The sequence below is a fragment of the Cryptomeria japonica genome, unplaced genomic scaffold, assembly GCF_030272615.1.
Source record: "Cryptomeria japonica unplaced genomic scaffold, Sugi_1.0 HiC_scaffold_501, whole genome shotgun sequence".
Lineage (NCBI taxonomy): Eukaryota > Viridiplantae > Streptophyta > Pinopsida > Cupressales > Cupressaceae > Cryptomeria > Cryptomeria japonica.
This window is the reverse complement of record NW_026729317.1, coordinates 62,501-74,710: the sequence shown is the minus strand read 5'-3', so window position 1 is coordinate 74,710 and position 12,210 is coordinate 62,501. Positions and strand designations below refer to the sequence as shown.

Below are 12,210 nucleotides of genomic sequence, written 5' to 3'. Positions count from 1 at the left end.
CCTCGCGTGCACCTTCGCCGGGGTGGGCACCTCGGCTGGGTTGCGCGCCCTGGTGCGCACCAAGGAGCGCTCCGAAGTGTGCTCCAAGGTGCGGCGTGCACGAAGTCGGAGCCCGGTTTGCCCCGGGTGCGCACCTCGCGTGCACCTTCGCCAGGGTGGGCACCTCGGTGCGCACACCTTCTCAATGTTTTCTTGCCTTTTCTGGAAATTGGTGAAGGCAGCGCATCAAAGGTGCGCACCTCGGTGTGCTCCGAGGTGCGAACCCGAGAGCGCTCCGAGGTGCCCACGAAGTCGAAAGTCGGGTTAATTGCATTGTTTTCCCCGGGTGCGCTCCGAGGTGCGCAACATCGGCGCGCACCAAGGAGGGCTCCGAAGTGTGCTCCAAGGTGCGCACGATGGCGTGCACCTCTGGTGCGCACGATTCGGAGCTCGGTTTGACCGGGGTGCGCACACCTTGGCTGGGTTGCGCACCTTTTGTGCGCTCCAAGGTGCGCACGAAGTCGGAGCTCGGTTTGCCCCGGGTGCGCACCTTCGCCAGGGTGCGCACCTTGATGCGCACGCCTTGGCTGGGCTGCGCACCTTGGTGGGCGCCATGGTGCGCACCTTTCGTGCGCTCCAAGGTGCGCACGAAGTCGGAGCTCGGTTTGCCCCGGGTGCGCACCTTGGTGGGCGCCATGGTGCACTCCGAGGTGCCCAAGATTGGTGCGCACCAAGGAGCGCTCCGAAGTGCGCTCCAAGGTGCGCGCGAAGTCGAAAGTTGGGTTAATTGTCCGGTTTGCCTCGGGTGCGCACCTTGCGTGCACCTTCGCCAGGGTGGGCGCCTTGGTGCGCACACCTTGGCTGGGCTGCGCACACCTTGGCACCCGCGTTTCCTTCATTTTAAATTTTTTTTTTTTACAATCTCTCAAGTGGGAAATTCTATAATCTCAACTTTTTTTGCCTTTTCAGGAAACTTTTGAATGGAGCGCATCATTGGTGCGCTCCGAAGTGTGCTCCAAAGCTCTCTCCAGCTGCGTGCACCTGCCCCGGCCGCGCACCCGGCCCCGCCCAGCTTCGCTCACCTGTCCCGGGCGTCTGGTGCGGAACCTTAGAGTAAGAAACATCACCGTGCACCTTGGCCAACGTGCGCGACTCGACCGAGCGCGCACTGGCCGAGGTGCACACCGATTTCACCTGGGTGCGCGCGCAGCACCTCGGGCGCACCGGGGTGCGCGCACAACGCCCGGGTTGCACCGTGGCCTGTGTGCTCGGGGCGCCTCGGGTGCGCGCTCGGTGTCGCCCCCCGCGCGCGCGGTAGTGCGGGCAGCGCACCCCGGCCCGGCCCGGCCCCGACGAGAACGCAAACGGGCAAAAGGTTTATTCAAATAGCATTGCGACGCCCGGCGAAAAACTAAAAAAGGGTGCAACACCGGGACTTCCCGGGAGGTCACCCATCCCAGTACTACTCCGGCCCAAGCGCGCTTAACTGCGGAGTTCTGATGGGATCCGGTGCACTAACGCTGGTATGATCGCACCCGTTATGAGCTTGTCGCAGTGTGTACTTAGCAAACCGCGACCCACGTGCGAATCCACCCCGGCCACCCACCCCCGTCGAGGTGCACACCCTCCCTCGCGAAGTGCGCCCCGTTCGCCAAGTGTGAGCCCTGCCCGGGTGCGCGCACCTTGCTAGGGCGTCGGGTGTGCACCCGGCCCGGCCTACGTGCGTGCACCTGGAGGGGGCGTCGTGTGCGTGCAGTGTCCCGTCTGCAACGCGGTGCCCACACACCACCTCGGGCGCAACGACCTGCGCTCACATGTGGGCCGAGTGCACCTTGGTGCATGTTCGGGGCGCCTCGGGTGCACGCTCGATCTTGCCCCGGTGCACCAAGGCGCTCGGTTTGCCCCGGGTGCGCACTTGGTGCAAGGTGGGCACCCAAAATAGGGATCAAGCACCAAAACACAAGTTTCGGGATGCAAAATGGGACCCAAGGACCACAAATGCGTTCCAAGACCCATGATGGGTCCACGAGAACAAAAATGTGTTCCGAGACTTAATAAACAAATATTGGGTTTTAGGAGAAGAAACATGCTCTGATGCCCAAAACGAGAATCGACCCCGAAAAGGCCACAGGCCAAAAGTGGGATGCGAGACAAAAAAAAATGGGACCCGAGGACCAAAATTGGGTTCCCAGGTCGAAGACAGGGCAACCGGACAAGAAACGACCTCTAAGGCTCGAAATGAGTCCCGACGACTAAAACTTGACAAGAAGCACCCATCAGGCACCCAACTCGACACCCATGGGATGCCGACCCACCCGGGCTTCCACCTAGCACACCTTGGCACCCACCCACCCTCGCACCCAACCTCGCACCCAACTTAGCACCTTTGAACCCACATTGGCACTCACCCTGACCCTGGCACCTTGGAACCCACATTGGCACTCACCTTGACCCTGGCACCCACCTTTGCACTCACCTTGGGACCCACCCTGGCTCCCACCTCGGCACCCACCCAGACACCCACCTTGGTTCCTTGGCACCCACCTTGGATCCTTGGCACCCACCCCGACACCCACCTTGGCACGCAACTTGGCTACTTGCCACCCACCTTGGCTCCTTGACGCCCACCCCGACAACCACCCCGTGACCTACCCTGGCTAGGGTTGGTGCACACCCACCCTGGTGCCCACCTTGGCACCCACCCTATGACCCACCTTGGCACGCACCTTAGTACCCACCCCGTTACCCACCCTAGGACCCACCCCGTGACCCACCTTGGCCAGGGTGGGTGCACCCACCCTGGTGCCCACCTTGGCACCCACCCATCCTAGCACCCAGCCTGTGACCGGGCTTGGAACCCAACCTTGCACCCGCACCCGTCTTGGCCAGTGTGGGTGCGCACCCATCCTGGCACCCACGTTGTGACACACCCTTTAACCCACGCACCCTAGCACCCACGTTGGCACCCACCTTGGAACCCAACCTAGCAACTTGGCACCCACCCCGTGACCCACCTTGGCATCCACCATAGCAGTCGCCGACTTGGCACCCACCTCGGCACCCACCTTGACACTTGTGGACCCACCTTGCCACTCACCCTAGCATCGACCCATCCTAGCACCCACCCTGGCACCTTTGCACCCTAGCACTCACCCATCCTAGCACCTAACCTGTGACCCACCTTGACACTCACCCTCGCACCCACCTTGGAACCCAACCTAGCACCCACCCACCCTGACACCAACCCTAGCACCTACCCACCCTTGCACCCACCCTGTGACCCATCTTGGCACCCACCCATCCTACCACTCAACCTATCACCCACCTTCTCACCCACCTTGGCATCCACCTTAGCACCCACCCACACTGGCACCTTGGCACCCACCTCGGGCAAGGTGGGTGCACACCCACCCTGGCACCCAATTTAGAACCCACCGAGCATGTTACCCACCTTGGCACCCACATTGCAGCCCACCCTAGTACCCACCCTATGACCCACATTGGCATCCACACCCTAGCACCCAGGCACCTCGACACCCGCCTTGACACCCACCCTAGCACTGAACCTGTGACCCACCTTGGAACTCACCCTAGAACCCACCCACCCTGTGAACCACCTTGGCATCCACCTTAGCACCCACCCACCTTGGCACCCACTCTAGCACTCACCCATCCTAACACCCAACTTGTTACCCACCTTGGCACCCGCCCTCGCGTCCACCTTGAAACCCACCCTAGCACCCACCCACGCAGGAGCCCACCTTGGCACCCAACCTAACACCCACGCATCCTGGCACCCAACTTGTGACCCACCTTGGAACCCACCCTAGTACCCACCTTTGAACCCACTATATCACCAACCCACCTTGGCACCCACCCTATGACCCTCTTTGGAATCCACCCTAGCACGCACCCACCCTGGCACCCACCATGGAGCGCACCCTAGCACCCACCCACCTCGGCACGCACCTCAACACCCACCTTGGTGTGCGCACTGCGCCAACCTCTCAAAGACCCTATGTGGTGCGCTCCAAAGTGTACACCTTTGGTGCGCTCCAAGGTGCGCACCTTTGGTGCACACCGAGGTGCACACCAAAGTGTGCACCGAGGTGAGCACCAAAGTGCACTCCAGGGTGCACACCAAGGCGTGCACCTTTGGTGCGGTCAATGCAAACGAATTCGGAAGTTGGGGTCGATGTCCTAATCGCTGCTGCAGACTACACGTATGAGAATCGGACAAATAGCTTTATATAGGGGAGGTGTTGCGTTTGATGGGTCGACTCCCCTGGTTGTGTGCACTGCACCAACTTCAAAGACCCTGTCTTGTTTAAGAAGTCAAAAGTTGGGGTGGATGTCCTAATCATTGCTGCAGTCTACGCATGTATGAGAATCAGACAAATAGCTTATATAGGGGAGGTGTTGCATTCGGTGGGTTGACTCCCCTGGTTGTGCGCACTGCGCCAACCTCAAAGACCCCGCATAGCAGAAGAAGTCGGAAGTCGGATTTTGGTGAGCACCAAGGCGTGCACCTTTGGTGCGGTCAACGCAGACGAATTCAGAAGTTGGGGTGGATGTCCTAATCGTTGTTGCAGGCTACACATGTATGAGAATCAGACAAATAGCTTATATAGGGGAGGTGTTGGGTTTGATGGGTCAACTCCCTTGGTTGTGCGCATTACGCCAACCTCAAAGACCTTGTTTTCGTTAAGAAGTCAAAAGTTGGGGTCAATGTCCTAATGGCTCCTGCAGGCTACACATGTATGAGAATCGGACAAATAGCTTATATAGGGGAGGTGTTGGGTTTGATGGGTCGACTCCCCTGGTTGTGCGCATTACGTCAACCTCAAAGACCTTGTTTTCGTTAAGAAGTCAAAAGTTGGGGTCGATGTCCTAATTGCTCCTGTAGACTACACATGTATGAGAATCAGACAAATAGCTTATATAGGGGAGGTGTTGGGTTTGATGGGTTGACTCCCCTAGTTGTTCGCATTACACCAACCTCAAAGACCTTGTTTTCGTTTAGAAGCCGAAAGTTGGGGTCGATGTCCTAATTGCTCCTGCAGGCTACGCATGTATGAGAATCAGACAAATAGCTTATATAGGGGAGGTGTTGGGTTTGATGGGTCGACTCCCCTGGTTGTGCGCATTGCGCCAACCTCAAAGACCCTGCATTGCGGATGAAGTCGAAAGTCAGAGTTTGGTGTGCTACAAGGTGTGGTCGAAGGTGCTCACCTAGGTGTGCACCTTTGGAGCACAGGAAAAGTGCCCTCCAAAAGTGCGCACCTTTGGAGTGCACAAAAGTGCCCTCCAAAAGTGCGCACCTTTGGAGCGCAGAAAAGTGCCCTCCAAAAAGTGCCCTCCAAAAGTGCGCACCTTTGGAGCGCAGAAAAGTGCCCTCCAAAAAGTGCCCTCCAAAAGTGCGCACCTTTGGAGCGCAGAAAAGTGCCCTCCAAAAAGTGCCCTCCAAAAGTGCGCACCTTTGGAGCGCAGAAAAGTGCCCTCCAAAAGTGCGCACCTTTGGAGCGCAGAAAAGTGCCCTCCAAAAAGTGCCCTCCAAAAGTGCGCACCTTTGGAGCGCAGAAAAGTGCCCTCCAAAAAGTGCCCTCCAAAAGTGCGCACCTTTGGAGCGCAGAAAAGTGCCCTCCAAAAAGTGCCCTCCAAAAGTGCGCACCTTTGGAGCGCAGAAAAGTGCCCTCCAAAAAGTGCCCTCCAAAAGTGCGCACCTTTGGAGCGCAGAAAAGTGCCCTCCAAAAGTGCGCACCTTTGGAGCGCACAAAAGTGCCCTCCAAAAGTGCGCACTTTTGGTGCGCACCAAGGCGCTGGTTCGGTCGTTGCAGGCGAGTTCGGAAGTTGGGGTCGATGTCCTGAGCGGAGGTGCAAACTACACAGGTGTCGGAATCGGACAAATAGCTTATATAGGGGAGGTGTATGCTTCGATGGGTCGACTCCCCAGGTTGAGCGCACCGCGCCAACCTCAAAGACCCTACGGTATGGATGAAGTCGGAAGTTGGGTCCGATGACCAATTCGATTAGTAGGTATGCTCATGAGGTCGGAATTTGGGTCCGATGACCTGCCATGTGCAGGAAGGCGAATGTTGACACTGTGCGTTGCAAGGTGCACACCAAGGCGCTGGTGCGGTCTTTTTAGTCGAGTTCGGAAGTTGGGGTCGATGTCCTGATCGGAGGTGCAAGCTACACAGGTGTGGGAATCGGACAAATAGCTTATATAGGGGAGGTGTATGCTTCGTTGGGTCGACTCCCCGGGTTGAGCGCACCGCGCCAACCTCAAAGACCCTACGGTATGGATGAAGTCGGAAGTTGGGTCCGATGACCGATTCGATATGTAGGCATACTCGCGAGGTCGGAATTTGGGTCCGATGACCTGCCACGTGCAGGAAGGCGAATGTTGGCACTGTGCGTTGCAAGGTGCGCACCAAGGCGCTGGTTCGGTCGTTGGAGGCGAGTTCGGAAGTTGGGGTCGATGTCTTGATCGGAGGTGCAAACTACACAGGTGTGGGAATCGGACAAATAGCTTATATAGGGGAGGTGTATGCTTCGTTGGGTCGACTCCCCGGGTTGAGCGCACCGCGCCAACCTCAAAGACCCTACGGTATGGATGAAGTCGGAAGTTGGGTCCGATGACCGATTCGATATGTAGGCATACTCGCGAGGTCGGAATTTGGGTCCGATGACCTGCCATGTGCAGGAAGGCGAATGTTGGGACTGTGCGTCGCAAGGTGCGCACCAAGGCGCTGGTGCCGTCGTTGCAGTCGAGTTCGGAAGTTGGGGTCGATGTCCTGGTCAGAGGTGCAAACTACACAGGTGTGGGAATCGGACAAATAGCTTATATAGGGGAGGTGTATGCTTCGATGGGTCGACTCCCTGGGTTGAGCGCACCGCGCCAACCTCAAAGACCCTACAGTATGGATGAAGTCGGAAGTTGGGTCCGATGACCGATTCGATACGTAGGCATATTGGCGAGGTCTGAATTTGTGTCCGATGACCTGCCATGCGCAGGAAGGCGGAATTTGGGTCCGATGACCGAGTTGATGGCGTGCCATGCGCAGAAAGGCGGAATTTGGGTCCGATGACCGAGTTGATGTTGATGGCCCGCCATGCACAGGAAGGCGGAATTTGGGTCCGATGACCGATTTGAAGGCGTGCCATACGCAAAAAGGCGGAGTTTGGGTCCGATGACCGAGTTGATATTGATGGCCCGCCATGCGCAGGAAGGCGGAATTTGGGTCCGATGACCTGACATACGCATGGAGTCCGACTCGGGGGCCGATGTTCGATTCGATGACTTGCATTGTGGGTAAAGTCGGAAGTTGTGGTCTTTGACCCGATTCGATGACCAGACTTCGGCTGCTTGAGAATCGGACAAATAACTTATATAGGGGAGGTAGTGTTCTCGAGCATCCTCCCCCCGTGCCCGTTTATGTCGATTGATGCTGGTGCTCGACTGGTTGGAGCGCTCGGATGCAAAAATCTTGCACCAGGATTTATCGATTGTGATGGACACGGCAAGTCTCCTGATTGCTATGCAGGAGCTCATCGTGAATCTCTATGCGGCCTTGGTATGGACTCGACCTGCGGAATGGTTCGGCAATGGTAGTCGCTCCAACACGTCCTTGCAATGGCCACAGAGGTGATTCGACTAGAGCTCCAGTCTAGCTTTTGGGTTGCTTGGCGGACTGGTATAGCCGCGATCGAGTTCCGGCCATGAACGTTTTAGATAGCTCTTGGGCTTTCTGGGACGGAAGTCGGAAGTTTGGGCTGTTGTCCGATTTGATGACCATTCTTCGGATGTGTGAGAATCGGACAAATAACTTATATAGGGGACTGTGTTGTCTCACGCAGCCCCCTCCGTGCCCCTCTATCTCGACCGATGTTGGTGCTTGAAAGGGTTGGGATCGCTCGGATTTATAAACGTGCACCACCATTTGTCGAGTGTGAGGGACGCGGCAGGTCTCCTAAATGCTATGCGGGCGCTCTCTGAGAATCTCTATCCGGCCTCGACACAGACTAGTCTTGCTGAATGGTTTGGCACTGGTAGTCGATCCAACACGTCGTTGTTGTGGCCGCCTAGGCGATTCGATTCGAGCCCCCGTCTAGCTTTTGGGTTGCTTGGCGGATTTTGCCCTATCCGCAAGTGAGCTCGGTCCCTAAACGTTCGAGAAACCCGATTGCTATGCGCCGACTCTCTTTCTTGCGAGCCTCCATCTAGCTTTTGGGTCTCTACGGAACGGAAGTCGGAATCTGGGACCGTTGTTTGATTCGACGAGGCAGACTACGGTTGTGCGAGAATCGGACAAATAACTTATATAGGGGAGGTGTTGACTGGAGCATTCTCCCCCGTGCCCCTCTAACTCGACCAATGCTGGCGCTCGAACGGTGGTAGCGCTCGGATTTTCATTGAGCGCCAGCATTGGTCGATTTAGAGGGGCATGCGAGATTCCCGAATGCTATGCGAGGGCTCTAACGGAAATGTCTATTGGTTTCGGTATGGATGCAATTGCGAGTGGTTCGGCAAAGGTAGTCGTTCCGATGCGTCCATGTCGTGGCCAAATCGATAATTCGATTTGAGCCCTCGTATAGCATTTGGGTCTCTCGATGTGATTCCGCATTCCAGTCCCTTTGGGCACTGCTTGAGCCGCATCCCAGGGGGTTCCCTTCCCAATAATCTGCCTCGCAACCCGATTGCTATGCGGTGAGGCTCCTCGGCCGCCTCGGAACTATCTGTGTATCAGACGCATCGCGGGATAAGGGGTTGGCAACGGTAGTCGCCCCAAGCGCGTCCGATGCTTGGACCATTCCGAGGCGGCCCTGAAGCCTCTTCCGTCTAGCCGTTGGGTCCTTCTCGCCGCATCCCTCGCCTCGCACCCCGATTGCTATGCGGTGAGGCTCCTCGGCCGCCTCGGAACTATCTGTGTATCGGACGCGTCGCGGGATAAGGGGTTGTCACTGGTAGTCGCCCCAAGCGCGTCCGATGCTTGGACCATTCCGAGGCGGCCCTGAAGCCTCTTCCGTCTAGCCGTTGGGTCCTTCTCGCCGCATCCCTCGCCTCGCACCCCGATTGCTATGCGGTGAGGCTCCTCGGCCGCCTCGGAACTATCTGTGTATCGGACGCGTCGCGGGATAAGGGGTTGTCATTGGTAGTCGCCCCAAGCGCGTCCGATGCTTGGACCATTCCGAGGCGGCCCTGAAGCCTCTTCCGTCTAGCCGTTGGGTCCTTCTCGCCGCATCCCTCGCCTCGCACCCCGATTGCTATGCGGTGAGGCTCCTCGGCCGCCTCGGAACTATCTGTGTATCGGACGCGTCGCGGGATAAGGGGTTGTCACTGGTAGTCGCCCCAAGCGCGTCCGATGCTTGGACCATTCCGAGGCGGCCCTGAAGCCTCTTCCGTCTAGCCGTTGGGTCCTTCTCGCCGCATCCCTCGCCTCGCACCCCGATTGCTATGCGGTGAGGCTCCTCGGCCGCCTCGGAACTATCTGTGTATCGGACGCGTCGCGGGATAAGGGGTTGTCACTGGTAGTCGCCCCAAGCGCGTTCGATGCTTGGACCATTCCGAGGCGGCCCTGAAGCCTCTTCCGTCTAGCCGTTGGGTCCTTCTCGCCGCATCCCTCGCCTCGCACCCCGATTGCTATGCGGTGAGGCTCCTCGGCCGCCTTGGAACTATCTGTGTATCGGACGCGTCGCGGGATAAGGGGTTGTCACTGGTAGTCGCCCCAAGCGCGTCCGATGCTTAGACCATTCCGAGGCGGACCCGAAGCCTCTTCCGTCTAGCCGTTGGGTCCTTCTCGCCGCATCCTTCGCCTCGCACCCCGATTGCTATGCGGTGAGGCTCCTCGGCCGCCTCGGAACTATCTGTGTATCGGACGCGTCGCGGGATAAGGGGTTGTCACTGGTAGTCGCCCCAAGCGCGTCCGATGCTTGGACCATTCCGAGGCGGACCCGAAGCCTCTTCCGTCTAGCCGTTGGGTCCTTCTCGCCGCATCCCTCGCCTCGCACCCCGATTGCTATGCGGTGAGGCTCCTCGGCCGCCTTGGAACTATCTGTGTATCGGACGCGTCGCGGGATAAGGGGTTGTCACTGGTAGTCGCCCCAAGCGCGTCCGATGCTTGGACCATTCCGAGGCGGACCCGAAGCCTCTTCCGTCTAGCCGTTGGGTCCTTCTCGCCGCATCCCTCGCCTCGCACCCCGATTGCTATGCGGTGAGGCTCCTCGGCCGCCTTGGAACTATCTGTGTATCGGACGCGTCGCGGGATAAGGGGTTGTCACTGGTAGTCGCCCCAAGCGCGTCCGATGCTTGGACCATTCCGAGGCGGCCCCGAAGCCTCTTCCGTGTAGCCGTTGGGTCCTTCTCGCCGCATCCCTCGCCTCGCACCCCGATTGCTATGCGGTGAGGCTCCTCGGCCGCCTTGGAACTATCTGTGTATCGGACGCGTCGCGGGATAAGGGGTTGTCACTGGTAGTCGCCCCAAGCGCGTCCGATGCTTGGACCATTCCGAGGCGGCCCCGAAGCCTCTTCCGTGTAGCCGTTGGGTCCTTCTCGCCGCATCCCTCGCCTCGCACCCCGATTGCTATGCGGTGAGGCTCCTCGGCCGCCTTGGAACTATCTGTGTATCGGACGCGTCGCGGGATAAGGGGTTGTCACTGGTAGTCGCCCCAAGCGCGTCCGATGCTTGGACCATTCCGAGGCGGACCTGAAGCCTCTTCCCTCTAGCCGTTGGGGCTTTCTCGCCGCATCCCTCGCCTCGCACCCTGATTGCTATGCTGTGAGGCTCCTCGGCCGCCTTGGAACTATCTGTGTATCGGACGCATCGCGGGATAAGGGGTTGGCAGTGGTAGTCGCCCCAAGCGCATCCGATGCTTGGACCATTCCGAGGCGGCCCTGCAGCCTCTTCCGTCTAGCCGTTGGGGCCATCTCGCCGCATCCCCCACCTCGCACCACGATTGCTATGCGGTGAGGCTCCTTGGCCGCCTCGGAACTATCTGTGTATCGGACGCATCGCGGGATAAGGGGTTGTCACTGGTAGTCGCCCCAAGCGCGTCCGATGCTTGGACTATTCCGAGGCGGCCCTGCAGCCTCTTCCGTCTAGCCGTTGGGGCCATCTCGCTGCATCCCCCACCTCCTCGGCCGCCTCGGAACTATCTGTGTATCGAACGCATCGCGGGATAAGGGGTTGGCAGTGGTAGTCGCCCCAAGCGCGTCCGATGCTTGGACTATTCCGAGGCAGCCCTGCAGCCTCTTCCGTCTAGCCTTTGGGGCCATCTCGCCGCATCCCTCGCCTCGCACCCCGATTGCTATGCGGTGAGGCTCCTCGGCCGCCTGGGAACTATCTTCGTATCGGACGCATCGCGGGATAAGGGGTTGTCACTGGTAGTCGCCCCAAGCGCGTCCGATGCTTGGACTATTCCGAGGCGGCCCTGTGGCCTCTTCCGTCTAGCCGTTGGGGCCATCTCGCCGCATCCCCCACCTCGCACCCCGATTGCTATGCGGTGAGGCTCTTCGGCCGCCTTGGAACTATCTTCGTATCGGACGCATTGCGGGATAAGGGGTTGTCACTGGTAGTGGCCCCAAGCGCGTCCGATGCTTGGACTATTCCGAGGCGGCCCTGCAGCCTCTTCCGTCTAGCCGTTGGGGCCATCTCGCCGCATCCCCCACCTCGCACCCCGATTGCTATGCGGTGAGGCTCCTCGGCCGCCTTGGAACTATCTTCGTATCGGACGCATCGCGGGATAAGGGGTTGTCACTGGTAGTCGCCCCAAGCGCGTCCGATGCTTGGACTATTCCGACGCGGCCCTGTGGCCTCTTCCGTCTAGCCGTTGGGGCCATCTCGCCGCATCCCCCACCTCGCACCCCGATTGCTATGCGGTGAGGCTCCTCGGCCGCCTTGGAACCATCTTCGTATCGGACGCATCGCGGGATAGGGGGCTGTCACTGGTAGTCGCCCCAAGCGTGTCCGATGCTTGGACCATTCCTAGGCGGCCCTGAAGCCTCTTCCGTCTAGCCGTTGGGGCCTTCCCGCCCCATCCCTCGCCTCGCACCCCCGATTGCTATGCGGTGAGGCTCCTCGGCCGCCTTGGAACCATCTGTGTATCGGACGCATCGCGGGATAAGGGGTTGGCACTGGCAGTCGCCCCAAGCGCGTCCGATGCTTGGACCATTCCGAGGTGGCCCTGAAGCCTCTTCCGTCTAGCCGTTGGGGCCTTCCCGCCCCATCCCTC

General features: G+C 59.1%; 1 non-coding gene across 1 annotated transcript; it reads right to left on the bottom strand.

Moving 5' to 3' along the window:
* Positions 1-1,397: 1,397 nt before the first annotated feature.
* Positions 1,398-1,516, bottom strand: LOC131871978 (5S ribosomal RNA). The gene has a single exon (XR_009370163.1). It is a non-coding gene; the product is annotated as a 5S ribosomal RNA (ribosomal RNA).
* Between the last annotated feature and the right edge of the window lie 10,694 nt (positions 1,517-12,210).